Below are 24,705 nucleotides of genomic sequence, written 5' to 3'. Positions count from 1 at the left end.
ATTATCCTCCCTATGATACCTTATATCTCTGAAGCAAAAAAGATGTGTTCAAAGTTTGCAAGTTCTTTACTGTATTCTGTCAAAATGTTTTTCATCTTTTTGCTGTATCCATTCCTTTTCAGACACTACTATGTATTAGATAGTGTATTTATTATCATTTTTTACTAATAATAGTATTAACAAATTGTCCTAAGCATATTTTCTAACAGTCCTTCAAAGAATTCAATTTTTATGGAATTATTTAAAATGATAACACATACTATAAGTGAATGCCAAATTTTGCATTCTTTTATATGCCATAAAGCCTTGTTGTACAGCAGGAGGAGGGAACCTCAAATCAGGAGCACAAGACTAGCCTAGAGGTTAGAACAGTGGACTTCAAATCAGGGAAGTCAGATTTCAAATCCTGCTGCTACTCCTTGTGACCTTGGGCAAGTCTCTTCCCCCTCTATTGCCTTGGATTCAAACTTAGGCCTAGAGCCACTAAGCCACGAAGTTTTTTCATAGAAGGGGTCCCACTATCATGGGGAGGGGTGTCGCTGTAATAATGGGGCCTCTCTCTCACAACCAAACATTGCGGGGCAAAAGAACATGCCTAGCAGCCCTTTAATGTGTTGGAAGCCCCATCCTCCAGGGACTGCTGTTGCCCTAAAAGGATGCCAGACAAAAAGGTTGCACAGCCATGTGGCCTGGGTCCAATCCGCAGACGTTGTCCCAGTCACATGGCTGGGGCAAGGTCAGGTCAGCACCATTTTGAAAAATGGCACCAAATGGGTTAGGTGTGAGGGTGAACCCTGGCTCCAATGTGGGACCTACTAATTTATTAAAGGTTCAAGGGATGCAGGAAGGTGTCGGGGTGGAAAAGGGGTAGGGGGTAGGGGATAGAAAGGGGGGAATGGGGTCTGGGACCTCTCTTTTTCTTTTTCACCTTTTGCTTAATCCTGACCCTCCTTAACTTCCTCATTTTACCAAGACATTTTTTTTTTTTGCTGACTCGTAGAGATGTGAATCGTGTGCCCGATCGTTTTAACGATCAGGTTCTGTTGGAGGGAGAAAAAAATCGGATCAATAGAGATGTGAATTGGAATCGGTTCTGATTCCAATTCACATCGTTAATTTTTTAGTGAGGCCTGAGCAGATAAAAAAAACCCCACCCGACCCTTTACAAATGACCCCTTTGCTCTCCCACCCTCCCAAACCCCCCCAAAATGTTAAATTACCTGGTGGTCCAGTGGGGGGGGGGGGGGGTCCCAGCGCGATCTCCTGCTCTCGGGCCATCGGCACCATTTTGGCTACCACTGATAAAAATGGCGCTGATGGCCCGATAAAAAAAAACCCACCCCGACCCTTTACAAATTACTCCTTTGCTTCTCCCACCCTCCCGACCCCCCCAAAAACCTTTTACATGTACCTGGTGGTCTAGCAGGGGGTCCGGGAGCCATCCCTTCAATCATATAAGGTTTGAGTTATAGCAGAATGCATCTGCTTTAATACCGCTGTAATGTTCTATGTAAAATGGAATTGTTAATGAAAGCTTGAGCTGCGGCCGTAATTATCCAAATAAAGGGGTTTTTTTTGTGATTGCATGAGTCTGGTGTCTTTCATTATAAAAAAAGGTAGCAAGATATAATTATATGCTTTTTGAGAGAGAGGAAGCTTGCACCTGTACATATTGAGTTATTGTGAAAGTACATGTGTACTTTCAGGCCACTTAAAATCCACTTATGCAGGTTTAGCCAATCTAGCCAAATTGCAGATTCCATCTAAGCCTTTGAAAATTTACACCTTACTGTTTGATACTTAGTATACTTTTTCTGTGTCCTTTGTACTTTGATATGGCCTTTCAGTCAACTACATATAGGAGTGATTATTGTAGTTATATTGTCTGCTAATGATTTGTTAACAAGTTGTCAATAATGGTTTACTGATTTCATATATCGATCAACATCATTCACATATCAGACAACAAATATTCTGACTCAAGACATGTTTATAGACTTTTCTATGTTGTTTAATAGCAGAAGCAGTATATGGCACAAGATTTTATATCCTGCATTCAGCTACTGAAAAATAAAATTCACACTTTTCTTAAAAAGTTATACAATGGAATAAACCTTCCTATGCTTCATCTTGTAGGCGTTATTTGACAAGGCTAAGTTCCTTTTTTCAGTAAAACCTGTCATCTTTAAACATTCCTTGACTGCATAAAGCCTTTCTTATATTTTTAAATTATTTGCAGTTTATTTGGCGTGCATGGTGCCATCTAACAAATTATATGAAGATGGATTGAACTCCTGTTTACTATTAGGTACTCGAGACTCAGAGAGATAAAATGCCTTGCAAGTGGTAGGGGTATGCATTCATCTTCTTTCTGAATTGCATCCATTCGATCCTATACATGCTTTTTTTTTTTTTTTACCTTTCTATTTTACTAATATTCTATAGGAAAATATGCATAGTGTCTAGAGATATATTTTCATTACGATTTTATCAACTTCTCTTCTTAAAGCAAGTTTTTATCATATAGTAAAATACAGTTTCAAGGATACCTTACTGGCATCTGTACACATTCTGCAACAATTTTCTAAACAATTTTTTTCTTTTAAATAGAAATATATCACCACATAATAACCAATGTAATAGTTTCATCTCTTTGACATTTGATTGTTGTTTGTGATCTCCTTGGCTTCCTATTGAAAAAGAGCTAGCTATTGAGGTCATTCATTATTCTGAACTTCACAGCAGCACAGCTCTGATGCCAAGCACTGGAATCTAGCAATGATAGTTGGTTTCCTTCCTAATTTCTCTTCCATCTATTGTGGTGACTGTAGAACAGTGTATTGGCCTGCTGTGGAATTAGACTGCTAACAGAATTTCTTCTATAGTTGAATTTTTATTTCTGAATCCATTCTTTGATTGTTTGGAATTGCCTGCACAATCTATTGTCTAAAATCCACAGTAAAGTGCTATTCCAGCTATATAATAATACTTATTTCCTGGAAACTATCTGTAATGTCAAAACAACAAGGCAGTTGGGAATGTTAGCAGTATATCTGTGTGCATAAAAAGAGATATCACTAGAAGGAAGAAGCAACTGTTACTATATATCTGTTGAGATCTCTGTTGAGATTCCACCTCCACTATTGAGTACTAGGGATGTTCATTTGTTTGAAATGATTAAGTAAAATGCAATGAGACAATTCTTGTTTTATTGTGGATCCCCAAAATGAATGGAGGGTACATATGAATTCAAACAAACATGTTTGTTTCATTCATTTATGTTTCCCATTCGATACTAAGGCCCATTGAAAACGATGCAATAAGACTAGTAACAATAGCAACCAAGAAATTCCTGATTGAGGTAGTAGCCAGGATGGAGCTGAGGCAGGAAAAGTAGGTAAGTAGACAGGACAGGAGACCTATCAAGGTAAAGCTGCCCTAACTATAATGCTATTCCTTGGGGCTCTTGCTACCACTCAGCCTTGCTGACAAACTCCAGACTCTACACTAGGAGTCTTGCTTCTACTCTTCCTTGTTGCTATACCCTTCTTTTACATTTTGGAGGTCTTGGGGCCACTCAACATTACTGCTATCCACACACTTTACACCTTGGGAGTTTTTTCTGCCACTTTGCCTTGCAGCCATAACCCTGATGTATCACCTTGGAAGGTCTTGCTGCCAATCAGGCTTGCCATGCCCCAGACTATATACCTCAGACTTCTTGCTGCCACTTAGCCTTACTGACATGTCCCAGACACTACACTTGCTGCCAACCTTTGCATCTATACCCCATAGGCTACACCCTGGGGGGGTCTTGATATAACTCTTTATTGATGATATACCCCCTTATGCAATACCTTGTGGTCTTTGCTGCCATTGTGCCAAGCTGCCATGACATGATCTTTGCTGCCACTCTGCCTTGCTGCCATCCATGCTCCTAATGCTATACAGAGACCATCTCTGCCCTTAAAGAATGTGTAATTCCTTTGCTACCCTCAAGGACTGGAGATCCTTGGAACTGTACATATGAAAGCTCTGATATCTTTTGAAGATAAATCACTTCTTTTCATGCCAGATCTCCATAAATCTGCCACACTACACAGGAAGACCTTTCTTAGATATAGGCTGCAGCTAAAGGCCTTAGGCACTAAGGGCCAGATTTTAAAAGGGTTATGCGCATAAATCCAGAGGAATTACATGCGTAACCGGGTCTACATGCACCAGGCCTATTTTAAAAAGGCCCGGCGATGAGCGTAAAGCCCCAGAACACATGTAAGTCCCGGGGCTTTACAAAGGGGATGTGGCAGGGCGATCCGGCGGTGGGGCCAGAGGCCTCCGACACAGCGGCAATTGCTGCTGTGTTGGAGGATCATGTGCACGCAGGCGCAAAAGGTAAAATAAAAATTTTGTGGGGGGTTAATCCTTCAGCACAATGAAGGGGAAACAAAGTAAGCAGAAAGACTAGCATCAACACACTGAGGAACCATGATAGTGGCAAGAATACCACAAGGAGTTGAGTGAGTCATCTGGTGCATGGCAGCAAGGCAGAGTGGCAAAAAGCTGATAGGGGCAAGACAGGCTGGCAGAGCTGAGGTAGTCAAGTCCCTGTGGTTTTGATAGGAGCAAGACAGGCTGGCCCTGGGGAGAGTTCCCTTTATTTTGTGCAGGAAAGGGCTCCCTAGAATAGGTTCGCCTCTAGAGTGGGGTATTTCCATTGGCATCTAATGAGCTCTCGCTGGTATTTTAAAATCTGGTGGAGTTAGCAGATATACAAATGAGAATTTTCAAGGCCGAGACAGAGGAGGGGTGCCATGTGAAGAGAGGTTCAACATGGGTCAACAGGTACAAAGAGATAGGCCGGCTACACCCGGGGAGAGTTCCCTTTCCTTTAAGTAGGAAAGGGCTCCCCGGAATGGGTTGGCCCCTAGAGTGGAGCACGAGCCTTCAAAGCGTGGCGATGTGGAGGAGGGTGCCATGTGAACAGCAGTTCAACATGGGTCAACAGGTACTAAGACATAGGCTGGCTACCCCGGGGAGAGTTCCCTTTCCTTTGAGCAGGAAAGGGCTGCCAGGAATGGGTTGGCCCCTAGAGTGGAGCACGAGCCTTCAAAGCGTGGTGATGTGGAGGAGGGTGCCATGTGCACAGCCGTTCAACATGGGTCAGCAGGTACTAAGAGATAGGCCGGCCACCCCGGGGAGAGTTCTTTCCTTTGAGCAGAAAAGGGCTCCCTGGAAAGGGTTGGTCCCTAGAGTGTATAATGGTACAAATTGTTAGGATTTAAGCATGTGCAAACAAATCATGACTTCCTTAGCACGACGGAGGAAGTGCTCTGCTCTGCCCTGAAACTAAAAGAAAGTTTTTTGTTTTAATCAAGGATCCATGCTGTGAAGGATTAGTATTTTGAATTGCCAGAGACTGAGGGTTCCTTTTGCAACGAGGGATCAGCCGTTAGGACCAAAAGAAGCACTGATGTCATCTCCTGCCCAAATCTAAAATATCAACCTATGTTGACTTTGTAGTTTACACAGTGCCTCTGTAAACTATGTGAAGACAGAGGATGAACTAGAGTGCAACTACCACCAGTTTTCTATAGTACTAGAAACATTACTGTTGGCACCTAAGAAAGATTTTGGTAACATGGCCCATATTATGAAGGTCATGAAAACTATTGAGCATATGAAATATGCAAGCTTCAAACATCTGAAGTCATCTTTTTATGTTCTTACATTCAAAATGTGGATGGACAGGCACAGCATTAGAGGTCAAGCACTTTTAGGGACATAAGGCCTGGATGGACAGTCACAGCATTAGAGGTCAAGCCCTCATAGAGACATAAGGCCTGGATGGACAGGCACAGCATTCCAGGATAGAGGTCAAGCCCTCCTAGGAATGTAAAGCCTAGACAGACAGGCAGGCACAGCATTCCAGGATAGAGGTCAAGCCCTCGTAGGGATGTAAAGCCTGGACAGACAGACAGGTACAGCATTAGAGGATAGAGGTCAAGTCCTTGTAGGGACATAAGGCCTGGACAGACAGGCACAGCATTAGAGGTGAAACCCTGGTAGGGACGTAAAGCCTGGTTAGACAGGCACAGCATTAGAGGTCAAGCCCTTGTAGAGACGTAAAGCCTGGACGGACAGGCACAGCATTAGAGGTCAAGCCCTCAAAGGGACTTTAGGCCTGGATGGACAGGCACAGCATTAGAGGTCAAGCCCTTGTAGGGACGTAAAACCTGGATGGACAGGCAGGCACAGCAGTTGAGGATAGAGGTCAAGCCCTTGTAGGGACATAAGGCCTGGACGGACAGTTACAGCATTAGAGGTCAAGTTCTCATAGAGAAATAAGGCCTGGATGGACAGGCACAGCTTTCCAGATAGAGGTCAAGCCCTCATAGGAATGTAAAGCCTAGACGGACAGGCAGGCCCAGCATTCCAGGATAGAGGTCAAGCCCTCGTAGGGACGTAAAGCCTGGACAGACAGGCAGGCACAGCATTAGAGGATAGAGGTCAAGACCTTGTAGGGACATAAGGCCTGGATGGACAGGCACAGCATTAGAGGTCAAGCCCTTGAAGGGACTTAAGGCCTGGATGGACAGGCACAACATTAGAGGTCAAGCACCTGTAGGGATGTAAATCCTGGACAGACAGGCAGGAACAGCATTAGAGGATAGAGGTCAAGCCCTTGTAGGGACATAAGGCCTGGATGGACAGGCACAGCATTAGAGGTCAAGCCCTCATAAGGACATAAGTCCTGGATGGACAGGCACAGCATTCCAGGATAGAGGTCAAGCACTCGTAGGGACGTAAAGCCTGAACGGACAGGCTGGCACAGCATTCGAGGATAGAGTTCAAGTCCTTGTAGGTACATAAGGGCTTGACGGACAGGCACAGCATTAGAGGTCAAGCCCTCATAGGGATGTAAAGCCTGGGTGGACAGGCACAACATTAAAGGTCAAGCCCTTGTAAATACCCAGAAGCTATTAACTGTACTTATGCACTTCAGCTGATGACAAAGGAACATGAAGATCTCTCAGAAATAAGAAAACCGCTACTCAAGTCCAAATCTACAATATCAACCTGTGTTGTGTTTGTAGTTTACACAGTGCCTCTGTAAACTATGAGAACACAGAGGATGAACTAGAGTGCAACTATCACCAGTTTTCTATAGTACTAGAAACATTACTGTTGGCACCTAGGAAAGATTTTGGGAACATGGCCCATATTATGAAGGATATGAAAACTATTGAGCATATGAAATATGCAAGCTCTAAACATCTGAAGTCAGCTTTTTATGTTCTTACATTCCAAATGTAAACGGACAGGTACAGCGTTAGAGGTCAAGCCCTTTTAGGGACATAAGGCCTGGATGGACAGGCACAGCATTAGAGGTAAGGCCCTTGTAGAGACGTAAAGCCTGGACGACAGATACAGCGTTTGAGGTCAAGCCCTTGTAGGGACATATGGCCTGGACAGTGGATGGACAGGCACAGAGTTTCAGGTCAGGTACATGCACTGATATTATCTGGAGCATAGGAGGCAGTTATAGCTGCTACAAGGCTTTCAATTGTTTTTATCTTGCCATTCACAGGGAAAATTTAGAAACCCAAGCAAAGGCAGGTTTATTTTCAAAAACACTAGCATTTCCATCAACTCTGGTGCCAGCCTTGAGCGGTGAGGGCTCATGATATCCCCTGTCATTGAAAATACATGTTCACTGGGCACACTGGTTGGTGGACATGACAGATATCGCTGAGCCACTTTGGCTATGTGTGGCCAAACAGTGGACTTGTGTGCCCAATATGCCAGTGGATCTGTCTGCATGTCCTCTATGGGCTCCGAGAGATACCGTGTCACTGACAGTTGTGCTGGTGTCTCCTTAGCTTGAATAGGCTGAGAGTCACTCATGCTAGCTGCTTTCTCACTAGCCCATAGCAGAACAGATGATTCATTATGGGCAATATGCCTTTGGCGTACTAGAGGAGGAGGAGGTACTAGCTGTCACTGACAGAGTGCTGCTCCTGCTTGGGCTAGAACAACTCTCTGAAGTGCCTGCCACTGTTTCCTCCTCTGCTTCATGCCTAATCTGTCTTTGCTAACAGCAGGTCCTTCACAAATGAGAGACAATTGGACTATAGGGCGAGTTTCCCTTTCACATGGGGATCACAGACTGTGGTGAGTATGTATATGTGGTCTTCTGTTAAAGGCCTTAATCTCTTTTGCACCTGCTTCTGCAAAACATCCAGACAATGCAGCACCTCAGCTGTCATTCCCTCTTCCTGTTTAAAGCCCTCCAAATTTTCCTCCAGAAAATTAACTATAGGGATGATGTCAGCCAAGGTGGTACTTCTGGAACTCAGCTCCTCCGTGACATCCTTGAAAGGCTGCAGGATTTTTACCAGCTGACTCATGACTAACCAATCATGATGCCCTAGGGGATTCTGCACATTGTCCATTGAACCAGAAAGTTCATGAAGGGGTGTCTGCAGCTGCACTAACCTCTGCAGCATCATAAAGGTGGAATTCCACTGGGTGGCAATGTCTTGAATGAGACGCTTGTGAGGCATATCCAAGTCAGTCTGCTTTTGTCGGAGAACCTGCCCCGCTTTCACACTTCTGTGGAAGTGCACTGCTCTGTTCCTGCACTTGTGTATTAACGTATGCAGGTATTCATTCTCTTGGTAATTGGACTCCAACCCCAGAGCTGACTTCACTACCATGTGCAGAGTGTGTGTAAAACATCGTATGTTCTGAAAGCGCCCGTCGTATATTGCCTTAACCATGTTTGCACCATTGTCTGTAACAAAGAACCCTGCCTGAGGATTCCTGTCTCGCTGGTGTAGTTGCCAGCCCGCCAGCATCTGTCTGATGCATGCTAGAATATTGGCTGAGGCATGGGCCTCGTCCATCAGGTGGGTGTGCAATAAAGCCCACTTCCAGCCAGATACTTGTTCACTAATAGAGCTGCTGCCTGCCCCTGCCTCAGCCAGGTCCCACCAGTGTGCTGTCAGGAAGAGGTAAGAGTGTGCAGCATTCATGGCAGTCCAGATATCACAGGTGAAATGCACACTCCCCTCTGCATCCAAACGCAGTCGCAGTCTCATCCAAACGCTGCTAGCTAGCAGCGTTTGGATGAGACTGTGACACTGGTTGTACAGGCTGGGGATCACCTTTCTGCTAAATGTTGTTCTGGAGGGGACTTTGTAATTTGAAACTAAGACCTTCAGCAAATGCTTGAAACCTACATTCTCCACTATCTGCAAGGGCTGGTCATCAAGGGCAATCATTTCCCTAATTTTCCTGGTTACAACTTTTGAGGCTGCCTGCCTCCTACCCCGAGATAGTGTTACCACACACCACTCCATTTCCTCCATGGTGGGTTGTCACTTCTGCCACATGGCAGGGGGCTGCTGGCCTGCCACCTGACTGCTAGAAGGGGCTGAGGGCGTGGGGCAACTCTGCTCCTTTTCAACCACTTTACGCTGCCTGGAAAAAGGGGTCCCATGACTGGTACTGCCACCATCCCCAGATAGCAGTACTGTTGTTGGGTGTTGCCTCTTCATATGATGCATCATGCCAAAATTAGATAGATGTTACATTTGCTTGCCTCTGCTAATAGCCCTGAAACAGTAATTACATTGAGGAAAACGCAGATCCTCCATCACTTTAAAGTGGCTCCAGATCACATATTTCTATTGTGATCCCTTCTCTTTAGCATTCGGGGTGGATGCTGGCACTGGAGCTGAAGTAGTGGGTGACCCTGAGAAGCAATGCCAGGGGCATCAGTCACACTCTGTTCCTGTGCTGACTGCTCTTCCTCCTCATCATCATCAGTTTCATCTCTTCCCTGCTGCCCTGAAGTGGAGGCTAAGAAAGGACTAACTAATCTTCCTAAACCTTCTTCAGCTATTACTTCTTCCATTTCTGATGATGAGAATCCCACACAAGATGATTCTTTATTGGAATCAGAAGCAAACAGTGCCTGCGCTACATTGTCAATGCTAAGTTGAGTCTGCTGTCACATTGCTGCTTTTGGGTGTTGCCATTTTGTCTGGCATGACTATCCTCTCCTTCTCTCTCCTCCAAAACTACAGGGTCAGAATCAGGTGGTGGCGATGCATCATCTTTAAATTTCATTTTTTTAGGATGGAACTGCCTGCCCCGCCAGAGATTTTAGATTGGAACAGTTTCCTACTTAACTTTAATGGGGGACTGGCACTGCCGTTTGAAGTGACTCCTCTGCCAGTCCCAATCACTCAAGCATATCTAGCTTTCTCTGACATTATGGATTTAATGTCACTGCCTACTAGGGATTTCAATTAAAATAATTATTTCCAAAATAGGCCCACTGGGGATTTGGCTTCAGAGAGCACCGCTGGCCCAATATATGTGAGTCTGCTAACCACCCCCAGGCCCATGAGACAGTGTCTGGATGTACACTTCTACTGGGACCGCTGTATGGGCACACACCAAGCTTGTAACTACAAAAGAGGCCCACTGGGGATTTGGCTTCAGAGAGCACCACTGTCCCAATATGCGTGAGTCTGAAAAAGTGCCCAGTGGCCCACGAGGCTGTGCCTGGTTGTACACTAAAACTGGGACCGCTGTATTGTGTACACACCAAGCTTGTAACTACAAAAGAGGCACACTGGGGATTTGGCTTCAGAGAGCACCGCTGTCCCAATATATGTGAGTCTGATAACCGCCCCCAGGCCCACAAGGCTGTCCGGGATGTACACTAAAACTGAGACCGCTGTATATGCACACACTAAGCTTGTAACTACAAAAGGGGCCCACTGGGGATTTGGCTTCAGAGAGTACCGCTGTCCCAATATAGGTGAGTCTGCAAACTGCCCCCAGGCCCATGAGGCTGTGCCTGGATGTGCACTAAAACTGGGACCGCTGTATGCACACACCAAGCTTGTAACTACAAAAGAGGCCCTGTGGGGATTAGGAGCTTGGCCTCCTGGCAGTTGGCAGGCCACGTCAGGGGCTAAAATCTATCGTCACGTCTAACGGTCTTTTTCTTGGGCCTACGCTTAGTGCAGAGGAAATGTCATGTTCCGACCGCAGTGAGTTTTAGCAAGTAACAGCCTTCATCTGTCACTAGCTAACAGGAAATCAGTCTGCAGTAAACATATCTAGTGCAAGCTTTTGCAGCCCCCAGAACAGCTCATGGCCTACTTGCCTTTATGTGGTTTTCACACCTAGATAGTTCAGTACAACTGCCTCACGACCAGCTAATGACCTCCCCCCTCCCTGCCTGAAGACTGACCGCTTGCACCTACTGCCCACTTGCGCCTATTTAGTAAAAGGTCAGCACAAACATTTATGGTGGAAAAACACTGTAGCAGCAAAACATGTGACGTATGTATCCTATGCTACGCTATGAAATCATTTACAATAAAAGGGGAGGCTTCCCAGAAGCCGGGAGGACGCTTTACCATGAATACTGTCTGAGGTGTCTTCATTGCTGCTAAACCTTGCTGCTGCTACAAGGCCCACTGGGGATTGTAGCAGCTCAAGGCCCACTGGGGATTGCTGCTGGTACAAGGCCCACTGGGGATTTGACTTCAGAGATCACCAGTGCCCGCTGGCCCACAAGGCTGTGCCTGTATATACACTAAAACTGGGACCGCTGTATGTGCACACACCAAGCTTGTAACTACAAAAGGGGCCCACTGGGGATTTGGCTTCAGAGAGCACCGCTGTCCCAATATAGGTGAGTCTGCAAACTGCCCCCAGGCCCACAAGGCTGTGCCGGGATGTGCACTAAAACTGAGACCGCTGTATGTGCACACACCAAGTTTGTAAGTACAAAAGAGGCCCACTGGTGATTTGGCTTCAGAGAGCACCGCTGTCCCAAGATACGTGAGTCTGCAAAAGTGCCCACTGGCCCACGAGGCTGTGCCTGGATGTACACTAAAACTGGGACCGTTGTATTGTGCACACACCTAGCTTGTATCTACAAATGAGGCCTACTGGGGATTTGGCTTCAGAGAGCACTGCTCTCCCAATAATATAAATGTGAGTCTGAAAAACTGCCCAGTGCCCACTGATGCCCAGTGAGTGCACTGCGTGTCCTCTTGGCTTAAAAGAGCACAAAGAGGCAGCCTGAGTTCAATTAAAAAAAACTGCAGTTAAATAAAAAGGATGGCTTGCTTGGCACGGCAACAAAAATGAAGAGATATCTTTTTCAATGGAAATTCTATCAAAGTAGCTAGCAATTGAATATATCTTCCACCCACAACACCCAAATCCTGCTTGCAACCTAACCCAAGGGGTAAAATAAGCAGAAAAATGCCACTGCTAGCAGCTTTTCTCAGTGGCACAGACAGACTGTCTCAGATCAATAAAAAAAAGTGTGGTAAAAAAAAACCCATGGCTAGCTGCAGCCAAATCGAACAAATAACTTTTTCAATGGAAAATTCTATCAAAGTAGCTAGCAACTGAATACAGATTAGAGACACTCAGACTAGCTCTGAGTAAAGACACCATCCCCGGACCACCTCCCCAGCCTACCCCTGCAAAGAAAGTGCATGGTACACCGCTTGCATAACGCATAAATAGTGCTGCGTCATCAGGAATAGCGTCACAGAGCATTGAGTGAGAGCGGCGATTGGCTGCATTAGAAAAATGCTTAGCTCTGATAGGTTACATTCTGGTCTCCTTGCCAACCTGTCTGACCCACTCTATGACAGGGCTGTGAGGTCACATGACTCACAGGAAAGGGCTGGTTTTTGCTATCTCCTATTTCAAACAGCTGCTAAGAAATCACTGCGAGCCAAAAGAATGAAACTAATATGATATGTTAAATTCATGGGGGATCGCGATGTGTTTCGCGAACCCACAAATACAATGAATAGGGACTTATGCGTTGCGCATTGCCAACGTGTTGAAATTGAATGCATATCCCTACTGTTTGTTATATCACTATCCTGGAGGAGCTAAGGGAGACAAAGAGGTATATAATGGAAACTTTCAGGGACATAGTAGAGCAGTCCCACCTCCAATCTGGCAGCCCCTTTGCTGCCTTTGAGGAGGAAGGACACCTGGAAGGAGAGCATCACCTTGGTAAGACTGGAAGCAATCCTTTAGCTAGGATCTGTCCTTAGGTTTATGTAGTATCCTCTCACACAGAGGATATGTCTCTAGGGGTACAACAGCTGTGGTAGTTGGTGATTTGATTATTAGGAATTTAGATAGCTAGGTGGCTGGTGGACATGAAGATTGCTTGGTAACTTTCTTACCTGGTGTGCAGTTGGCACACCTTATGCATCATGTAAATAGGATTTTAGATAGTGCTTGGAAGGAGCTGGCTGTTTTGGTATATGTGGTTACCAATGACATAGGAAAGTGCAGGAGGAAAGTTCTGAAACCCAAATTTAGGATTTTAGGTAGAAAGTTGAAATCCAGAAACTCCAGGGTAGCATTCCATATGCAGGATCCCAGAAGTAGGCAGAGCTCCAGTGTCTCAATGTTTGTATGAGACGATGATGCAGGGAAGAGGGTTTTTAGATTTCTTAGGAACTGGGCATCATTTTAGGAAAAGCAGGGGGAGGGGTCTTTCCTGAAATGGTGGGATCCACCTTAACCAGGGTGGAATCAGGATGCTGGCACTAACCTTTAAAAAGGAGATACTGCAACTTTTAACCTAGATGATGGAAAAATGCTGACAGTTGCTCAGAAGCACGTGATTCAGAATGATGTATCTTTAAAGGATACCAAGACTGCAGGTAAATTAGGGAATCCCAATACAGATGTTGCAATAAATGCTAAAGTGGACCAGGTGCCTTTAAGTAAAGAGCAGACAGAGCAGAATGATTTCAAATTACCTCCATCAGGTGAAAAGTCGGTTGTTAATACAAACAAAACATACCTTGACGTTTCTGTATTCAAATGCTAGAAGTCTAAAAAATAAAATGTAAGAGTAGGAGTGTATAGTAGGGATGTGAATCGTTTTTTTGATGATTTAAAACAATCATCAGATATATTTAAAATCGTCAAAAATCGTTAGAGCCGCGATACAATAGCAATTCCCCCGATTTATCGTCAACAAATCATAAATCAGGGGAGGGGGGAGGATGGGAAAACCGGCACACCAAAACAACCCTAAAACCCACCCCGACCCTTTAAAATAAATCCCCCACCCTCCCGAACCCTGCGGGAGATCGCGCCAGGACCCCCCCCCCACTGGACCCCAGGCAATTTAAAACATTTTGGGGGGGGTTCTGGAGGGTGGGGGATTTATTTTAAAGGGTCGGGGTGGGTTTTTGGGTTGTTTTGGTGTGCCAGTTTTCCCACCCTCCCCCGATAAAACAATTTTTTAACCAAAAAAACTAAGACGATCAGATTTCCCCCCCCCCCTCAGCCAAAATCGATTGTTAAGACGATCGATCACACGATTCACATCCCTAGTGTATAGCACTGAATGAAGAGGTAGATATAGTTGACATCTCAGAGACCTGGTAGAAGAAAGATAACCAATGGAACAATGTGATACCAGGGTACAAATTATATTGAAATGATAGGATGGATCAAATTGGTGGAGGTGTGGCATTATATGTTAAAGAGGGCATTGAATCAAATAGGATAAAAGTTCTACAGGAAACAAAATGAAATGTTGAATCTTTATGGATAGAAATTCCAGGTGAAAAGGGGACTAAAATAGAGGAGGAGTATTACAATCCACCTGGCCAGAATGAACAAGTAAACAACAATTTGCTACAGGAAAATAGGAAAGCTATTAAAATCAACAGCATAGTAAGAAAATTGGTAGTGCAGTAATAATGGGAGATTTCAATTACTCCAGTATTGACTGGATAAATGTAACATCAGGACATGCTAGAGAGATAAAATTCCGGAATGGAATAAATGACAGTTTTATGGAGCAATTGGTTCAGGAACTGACAAGAGAGGGGGCAATTATAGATTTTATTCTCAGTGGAGATGAGGATCTGATGAGAGATTTAACAGTGGTGGGGCCACATTTGAATTAATGACCTGAAGGGGGGCAGTAAGTAAATCCATGACTCTAACACTAAACCTCAAAAGGGAAACTTTTACAAAATGAGGAAAATAGTTTAAAAATATTGAAAGCTGCAGCTACAATGATAAAGAGTGTGCAATAGGTGTGGACATTGTTTAAAAATACCATCTTAGAAGCTCAGTCCAGATGTATTCCATGCATTAAGGGAGGTGGAAGGAAGGCCAAACTATTGCCAGCATGGTTGAAAAGTGAGGTGAAGGGAGGCTATTTTAGTCAAAAGATCTTCATTCAAAAATTGGAAGAGAGATCCATCAGAGGAAAATAGGACAAAACATAAGCATTGACAAGTTAAATGATATACATTGATAAGACAGGCTAAGAAAGAATTTAGAAACAAGTTGACTGTAGAGGCAAATACTCATAATAAAAACTTTAAAAAATATATCCGAAGCAGAAAGCATGCGAGGGAGTCGGTTGGTCCATTAGATGATCGAGGAGTTAAAGGGGCAGTTAGGAAAGCTAAGGCCATTGCAGAAAGACAACACAAATTCTTTGCTTCAGTGTTTACTGAAGAGGATTTTGGGGAGATACCAATTCAGAGATGGTTTTCAAGGGTGATGATTCAGATTTACTGAACCAAATTATGGTGAACCTGGAAGATGTAGTAGGCCAGATTGACAAACTGAAGAGTAGTACATTGCCTGGACTGGATGGTATGTACTTCACGGTTCTGAAAAAGCTAAAAAATTAAATTTCAGACCTATTAGTAAAAATTTGTAACCTATCATTAAAACCATCCATTGTACCTGAAGACTGGAGGGTGGCCAGTGTAACCCCAATATTTAAAAAGGGCTCCAGGGGAGATCCAGGAAACTATAGACTGGTGAGCCTGACTTCAATCCTGGGGAAAATCATGGAAACTGTTCTAAAGAATAAAATCACAGAACATTTAGATAGACATGGTTTAATAGGACACAGCCAGCATGGATTTACCCATGGAAAGTCTTGTTTCACAAATGTCCTACATTTTTATGAAGGGGTAAATAAATATGTTGACAAATGTGAACCGGCAGATGTGGTGTATTTGTATTTTCAGAAGGCGTTCAACAAATTCCCTCATGAAATGCTTCTAATAAAACTAAAAAGTCATGGGTTAGGAGACAATATCCTTTGGTGGACTGCAAACTGGTTAAAAGACAGGAAACAGAGAGTAAGATTAAATAATCTATTTTCACAGTGTAAACATGTAAACAGTGGAGTGCCTCAGGGATCTTTACTAGGACTGGTGATTTTTAATATATATTATAAATGATCAGGAAAGGACATGATGAGCGAGGTGCTTAAATTTACAGATGACACAAAATTATGCAGAGTAGTTAAATCTCAAGCAGATTGTGATAAATTGTAGGAGGATCTTGTGAGACTGGAAGATTGGGCATCCAAATGTCAGATGAAATTTAATGTGGGAAAAGTGCAAGGTGATGCATAAAGGGAAAAATAACCCTTGCTGTGGTTACACAATGTTAGATTCCACATTAGGAGTTACCTCCCAGGAAAGAGATCTGGGCATCATAGTGGATAATACATTGAAATTGTCAGCTCAGTGTGCTGTGACAGTCAAAAAAGCAAATATAATGTTAGGAATTATTAGGAAGGGTATGGCGAATAAAATGGTGGAAGTCATAATGCCTCTATATCACTCCATGGTGAGACTGCACCTTGAATACTGTCTGTAGTTCTGGTTGCTGCATCCCAGAAAAGATATAGTTGCACAGTAGGGTGACCAAAATGATAAAGGGAATGGAATCTCTCCCCTATGAGGAAAGACTAAAGAGGTTAGGGCTTTTCAGCTTGGAAGAGAGACTGCTGAGGGGGATATGAAAGAGGTCTAAAAAATCATGAAAGGGCTTGAATGGATAAATGTGAATAGGCTATTTACCCTTTTGGATAATACAAGAACTAGGGGGCATTTCATGAAGTTAGCAAGTAGCTCATTTAAAACAAATCGGAGAAAATTCTTTATCACTCAATGCATAATTAAGCTCTGGCATTCTTTGCCAGAGGATATAGTTATGACATTTACTGTAACTGGGTTTAAAAAAGGTTTGGATAAGTTCCTAAAGCAGAAGTCCATAAACTGCTATTAAACAATAAGGATTCATAGCTTGGAATCTATTCATTTTATGTTTGGGTACTTGCCAGGTACTTGTGACTTGGTTGGCTACTGTTGGACATAGGATACTGGGCCTGATGGACCCTTGGTCTGACCCAGTATGACATATCTTATGTTCTTATGTTCAGAGTGCTGAAAGAACTGAAAAATGAAATTGTGGACCTGCAATTAGTATCATTTAGTCAAGGAAAGTCTTGCCACACCAATCTGCTATATTTTTTGATGGCATAAATAAACATCTGGATAAAGGTGAACCAGTTGATATAGTGTATATGAATTTCCAGAACACATTTGACAAGTCCCTCATGAGAGACTTCTTAGAAAATTAAAAAGTCATGGGATAGCAGGCCATGTCCTATTGTGGATTGTGAACTGGTTTAAAGGAAAGAAAACAGAGTGTAGAGCAGAGCTTTCCAAAGTGTGTGTCGGGACACATTAGTGTGTCGCCTGTAGTGTGGAGGTGTGTCGCCCGGTCCACAGGGCCGGCGGAAGCAGGGAACTATAGCAGGAGGATCGGCGGGCAGTGGTGGAGCTTACATCACCACGGCCTGAAGAAAAGGGTCACGTTCACCTCCTCCTCCTTCCTGCCTGTGCAGCCCTGGAAGAAAAACGTTGCCGGAGCCGCGTGGGCAGGAAGGAGGAGGAGCATCTGCTGCGTACAGAAGAAGAGCAGCATTAATGGGCCATTGCGGATCCCACGTTGCGACGGCCCGAGAAGAGGAGGAAACCCGATAGCAGGGCCGCTGCAGATCCCATGTCACAGCCAGGGAAGATCAGGGCCTCTGAAGAGCCCATCCTTCGGCAACCAGTGCAAAGGGACAGCATGTGCCAGTGAGAGCCTGTGCTTGAGCAAGAGAGCATGTAGGAGTGAGAGAGCCTGTGTGTGTGAGAGTGAGACAGCATGTGCACGAGAGAGACAGTATGTATGTATGTATGAGAGAGAGGCATGTGAGATTGCATGTGAGTGAGAGCCTGTGTGTGTGAGATAGCGTGTGAGAATGAGAACCTGATTGTGTGTTTGAGGGAAGACAGATGGAGAGAAAAGAAATAGAAAAAAAAGACCCTGTAAAAGGAATTGGCAAAAAAACAAGAAAGGAAAGGTGGAAAAAAAAGCCTGTGACCAACCGATTAGAAAACTAAGATCAGACAGCAAAGGTAAAAAAAAAAAATTACTTTTTAGTGATTGGCACATGTAATCTTTGGGAATGTGCAAGAGTAGCACTTTCTCTATGCCGATCTCACAATGTACGAGATCAGCATGGAGGAAGTGGAAGCCTGCAAATATTTATTATGAGATAGGTTGTGTTGTGAAACATTTTATTTATGTATATATTTAAGGAAACATACATAAATTGTTGAAATACATTTTGTTCGTTTAACCTTTAACTTCTGGTTTGCTGGTAGACTGAATTACTGTGTCACGAAATTATGTTTGTCTAAAAAGTGTGTCACCAACATGAAAAGTTTGGAAAGCTCTGGTGTAGAGCTAAAAGGCAAATTTTCCCAATAGAGTACGGTGAATAGTGGAGTATTCCAGGGATCTGTTCTGGAACCACTGCTTTTTAATATATTTATGTTTAAGTATGTTTATTGATTTCAACAAATATGGTACAAACCACAGATCAGTACATAGTATCACAGAAATGAGTGGGTTCTCTGGTTGGTACTTTCCAGTGCCCATATATTAAACCATGTACCATATAAGTGATCTGGAAATGCAAACAATGAGTGAGGTGATCAAATTTGCCAATAACACAAAATTATTCAAAGTTGTTATATTACAAGAGGATTGTGAGAAATTGCAAAAGGACCTTGTAAAACTAGGAGACTGGACATGCAAATTGCAAATGAAATGTAATCTGGATAAGTGCAAAGTGATATACTTATTCTAGCTACACAATGCAAGGTTCCACATTTGGAGTGACCATACAGGGAAAGGTTCTAGGCATCATTGTTGAAAGTATGTTGAGTCTGATATCTGGAGACTACATAGAGCAGCTTTTAAACTAGAACAAGGGGGAAAGCCAACAGTTGCTCAGCAGTGCATAGTTCAGAGGGAGGTACCTTTGAAGGATACTAATGAAGCAGGAGAGTTAGGGCATCCAAAAAGAAAGGTTCCAATAAAAGCCAAAGTAGTACATGTGCCTAAATGTAAAGAATCACCTGAGGTAAAAGATTCCAAATTATCCCTGTCAACTGACAAGCAGATTCTTAATACAAACAAAATACACACTTTGAAATGTGTTATGTTCAATTTGGCAGTGTAGTAATAATGGGAGATTTGAATTATCCCAGTATTGACTGGGTAAATTAACATCAGGACATGGTAGAGAGACAAAGTTCCTGGAGGGAATAAATGGCTGCTTCATGGAGCAACTCTGTCAGGTACTGATGAGAGGGAGCTATTTTACATCTAATTCTTAGTGGAACTCAGATTATGGAGAGAGAGATAATGGCGCCGGCCGTACGGCAAAACGATTCGACTGCAGGAGGTCGTTCCCGGACCCCCGCTGGACTTTTGGCAAGTCTTGTGGGGTCAGGAGGCCCCCCCATGCTGGACAAAAGTCCCTGGGGGTCCAGCGGGGGTCCGGGAGCGATCTCCTACGCTCCTGACGTCGTTTTGCCATACAAAATGGCGCCGGCCATACAGTGTATGGCCGGCGCCATTTTGTATGGCAAAACGATTCGAGTGCAGGAGGTCGCTCCCGGACCTCCGCTGGACTTTTGGCAAGTCTTGTGGGGGTCAGGAGGCCCCCCCAAGCTGGCCAAAAGTCCCTGGGGGTCCAGCGGGGGTCTGGGAGCGATCTCCTACGCTCCTGACGTCGGGGGACAAAAAACAAAATGGCGCCGGCGCTACCTTTCTCCTGTCATATAACAGGGCAAAGGTAGCGCCGGCGCCATTTCTACAATGCACCGCAGGCCCAAGAGTAAAAGATCACACCGGGACCCCCGATCTGGACCCCAGGTAATTTAAGGCATTTTGGGAGGGTTCGGGAGGGTGGGGGATTTATTTTAAAGGGTCAGGGTGGGTTTTAGGGTTGTTTTAGTGTGCCGGTTTTTCCGCCCTCCCCCTTCCCCTCCCCTTCCCCCGATTTACAATTTTTGATGATAAATCGGGGGAATTCCTATTGTATCGTGCTTCTAACGATTTTTGATGATTTAAAATATATCAGACGATATTTTAAATCGTCAAAAAATGATTAACATCCCTATTGAAAAGGGGTGAGCTTGCAGCTTCCCACAGTTGCCAGAAAGACATCCCTTGTCATCTCCTCTATTCATGGTGATTCGCTTCCCAGTCAGATCACCCTTGCCAAGGTGCCCTTGCGCATATGCACCACTTCTTACATGTGGAAAGTATAGTCTTTCATATTATCAACAAGACAGTACATCCCATTGTGTTGAGTTTACCATGACTGCAACACCACTCTCCGTAGTTTGACTAGGCCTCATTATAGCTGTCCAGCTGAGGCCCCATTGCCATAGCTCATACCTGCTATATGTGGAACCACCACCTCGTTTGCCTTTGGCAGCAACCCTGGTGGAGATGCCCCCACAGAATTCAGGCTATACTGTTTTCTCCAAAAATGAGGCTGAGACTCTGACCTCTCATAGGGTATATGATTGTGCCATCGATCTGCCAATTCCGAACTGCCGCATGGGAGAGTGTATATCCATTTTCCATCCTGGAGACTAAAACGATGTCAGAATACATAAAAGAAAATCTCAACTAGGGTTTCTTCTGGCTCTATACTTCCTCAGGTGGAGTTAGTTTCTTCTCTGTCTCCAAAAACGATGGCTCACTATGCCCATGCATTGACTCCAGAGGGTTAAATGCACTAATAAAATAATACTATTACCCTTTACCAGTCATTGCTGAGCTGTTTGATCATCTCCAGGGATTAAGAGTATTCAGAAAACGATGAACGAAATCCTCAGAGACCTCTTTTACTTCTGTGTCATTGTATATCTCGATGATATTCTCATCTTTTCTAAGGACCTCAATTCTCACCACCAGAATGTTCATCTGGTCCTCCAGAGATTTTGAGATAACAAACTGTATCAAAGTTGAAGTGCTTTTTGAAAAGAAAAGCCTTCATTTTCTAGGATACATTGTATACAGCAAGGGCTTCCACATGGATCCAAATAAGCTCAAGTATATCCAAGACTGGCAGTAATCCTCTGGTCTATGTGCCCTGCAAAAGATTCTCAGGCTTCACCAACCTATTACTGGCATTTCATTCCTAACTACTCCCAGATGGTGGCCCCATTCACAGCTCTCAGTCAAATAGGGGCCAACACTAAAGCCAGGTCATTGGAAGCCATCACTTCTATCCAGGAACTGAAGGATGCATTTCTACAAAAATCCTGCCTTCATCACTCTGATCCCAGGCACCCCTTTATTCTCCAAGTAGACACTTCCACACGGGGGTAGGAGCAGTTCTGAGTCAGCACTCTGATACAGGAGTTCTTCATCCATGCTCCTTCTTTTCATGAAAATTTTCCCTACAGAGCACAACTATGGGATCAGTGACGGAACTGCTGGCCACTGGCTCAAAGGTGCTCAACATCACATTACCATTTACACCGATCACAAAAACTTAGAAAATATACATCATGCTCAATGGCTAGACAGCTGCCAGGCCCAGTGGTCTCTGTTCTTTGCACATTTTGACTTTGAATGAGGTACCGAGCAGCCAACAAGAACGTTAGAGCAGATACCCTCTCCCAGTCCTTCCTGGCAAAAGACACCCCGGAGCCTTCCAGTCACACTATAGATCTAGCCTGGATCCTCCTAGCCTCCACCATGACTGTCCCATCAGGGAAGATAATTTTCCATGCAAACGCAGAGAAAAAAATGTTAATATGGTCCCATGATTCCCGTGACGCAGGTCACCCTGGATGAGTCCGAACTCTAGCAATGCTTCAGCTGTACTACTGGTGGCCTCAAATGCAGATAGATATCTGAGCCTATATGGACTCCTGTCCCACCTGTATGCAGCAGAAACCTGTGGCAGGATGACCCTGGGGGTTATTATAGCCATTGCCAGCTCCCAGGAAACCATGGACCACTTGTCCACCGACGTTTTGGTGGATCTCCCACTCTCAAATGGCTGCACTATAATTTGGGTCATAGTCAACTTTTTCTCAAAGGTGGCCCATTTCATTCCACTTCTTGGACTTTCCAGGGCCCTGGAGCTGGCACAACTGTTCATGCACCACATCTTTTGCCTGCACAGCCTGCACAGTCATATCATCTCTGAACATGGGGCCCAGTTTATGACCAAATACTGGCAGTCCCTATGCAAAATATTTAACATTTCCTTGGACTACAAAATGGCATACCACCCTCAAGCAAAATGGCATACCACCCAGTCAGAACAGACAAACCACACCCTGAAAAGCTTCCTTATATCTTATATAAATGACCATCAAGATGACTGATCTTCTCTCCTCCCGTGGGTGGAGTTTTCCCATAACTCCAACATCAGCACCACTATGGGGGTCATTGCCCTTCCAGATCATATATGGGAGACAACCATTATCTCTGATGCCTATCCCATTGACCATCACCTCACCCACAGCCCAACTGACAGCTCAGGAGCTTCAAAAACTCTGGGTACGCACCATGGAGCTGCTTCACAAGACAGCCAAGAGGGCAAGGAAAACTACCGATGCATATCATAGGCCTTCACCATAATTGAAGCCCCCTTCACATTCAGCTCTGGATGCCCTCCATATGACTGTCCCCCTGATATATTGGGCTATTCCAAATCCTGCATCAGTTGGGTACAGTAACTTATCAGCTATGGTTACCAATATAGTATCTAAACATATTGCCAATATAATTAACTTGTCCTTAACCAAAGCTAATGTACCACTCACTTTAAAATCAGCAATAGTAAAACCAATCACAAAAAAAACCACAAGCAAACTCATATGATCTCTCAAACCTAAGACTCATTTCTAATTTACCTTGTATATCAAAAATTCTCGAGAAAGTAATTAACAATCAACTAACAGATTATCTGGAAAAACATACCCTGTACCCAGAACAACACGGGTATAGAAATTATTTTAGTCAGAGACCCTTTTAACTTCACTACAAGATATCATCCAAAGAGGAACCGATAACAGCCAATCTTACTTCCTGATCTTACTGGACATCTCTGCAGCCTATGATACAGTTAACCATAATATCCTCCTTGATATACTAAATGAAATAGACATTAAAAACTTAGCGCTCAAATGGTTTAGCTCTTACCTAACAAATAGAACTTTCAAAGTAAATTTCTTGATAAAGAGTCACATCCTATCGATCTCAGCTTCGGAGTGCCCCAAGGATTCTCTCTATCCTCTACACTATTTAATATCTATATGCTCCCTTTATGCAAAATTCTATCAGGCCTCGTTCTAACACATTTTATCTATGCCGATGATGTTTAAATTTTAATACCGATCCAAAAGTCCATTGACCGAACTCTAAAGCTCTGGGACATATACCAATCCACCATTGAAAAGGTATTAACCCAAATGAATCTTTCCCTAAATACTAAAAAAAACTGAAATCCTATACATCTCCCCTAAATTAAGCAAGACCAAAGAGCTTGAAATTCAAGAAGCGGCCAAAAACTACCCCATCTCCCTAGAAGTACGAGATCTAGGGATTCTTATAGATTGCAAATTCTCCATGAAATCCTGCATTAAAAAAATCATAAGCGATGGTTACTTCAAATTAAACATACTCAAAAGATTAAAACCCCTCTTATTCCCTAAAGACTTTAGAACTGTCTTACAGGCACTTGTCTGATCAAGATTTGACTACTGTAACTCACTATTCTTAGGCCTTCCCGCAAATATAACAAGACCATTGCAACTTCTGCAAAACTCTGCAGCTAGACTCTTGACAGGTACTAGAAGATGTGAACATAGCACCCCAATATTAAAAGAACTTCATTGGCTGCCGGTCAAATACAGGGCCCAGCATACAATCTTATCACTAATACACAAAACCCTCTACAATGAAAAAATTGAATGTCTAACCTCTTTACTTCACTTCCACATCCCCTCAAGAACCACCAGATCAACTGGAACAGGGATGCTACCAATTCCTTCCCCCAAAATTGCCCACCTAAATAATGTAAGAGAAAGATCTATCTCTATTGCTGGACCCCTTCTATAGAACTCCATCCCGCAGGAATTACGACTAGAAGCTGAAATCAAATTATTTAAAAATGGGATTAAAACTTGGCTTTTTAAACAAGCCTACCAAGAGCTGTTAGCATAAATATATTACACTTCTGATTTAATACCGAGGTAATGTATATTTTTATTTTTATTGTACTATCTCTACCCTAACTATACTACCTCTCTAAGGGCCGAAACGGGGGGCGGGCCTGCGCTAGCCGGCAGCAATCGCACCGTCGCAGTGCGATTGCTGCCGGTTTCGCACCCAATAGCACCACCATAAGAGGTGTAGCTATTGGGAGCGAAATAGACAGCGAAAAGGCACCTACCTTTTCGCTGTCTGCGGCGTCGGCGCAGA

Source organism: Rhinatrema bivittatum, chromosome 9 (genome assembly GCF_901001135.1).
Source record: "Rhinatrema bivittatum chromosome 9, aRhiBiv1.1, whole genome shotgun sequence".
NCBI lineage: Eukaryota > Metazoa > Chordata > Amphibia > Gymnophiona > Rhinatrematidae > Rhinatrema > Rhinatrema bivittatum.
Note: the sequence above shows the minus strand (reverse complement) of the source record.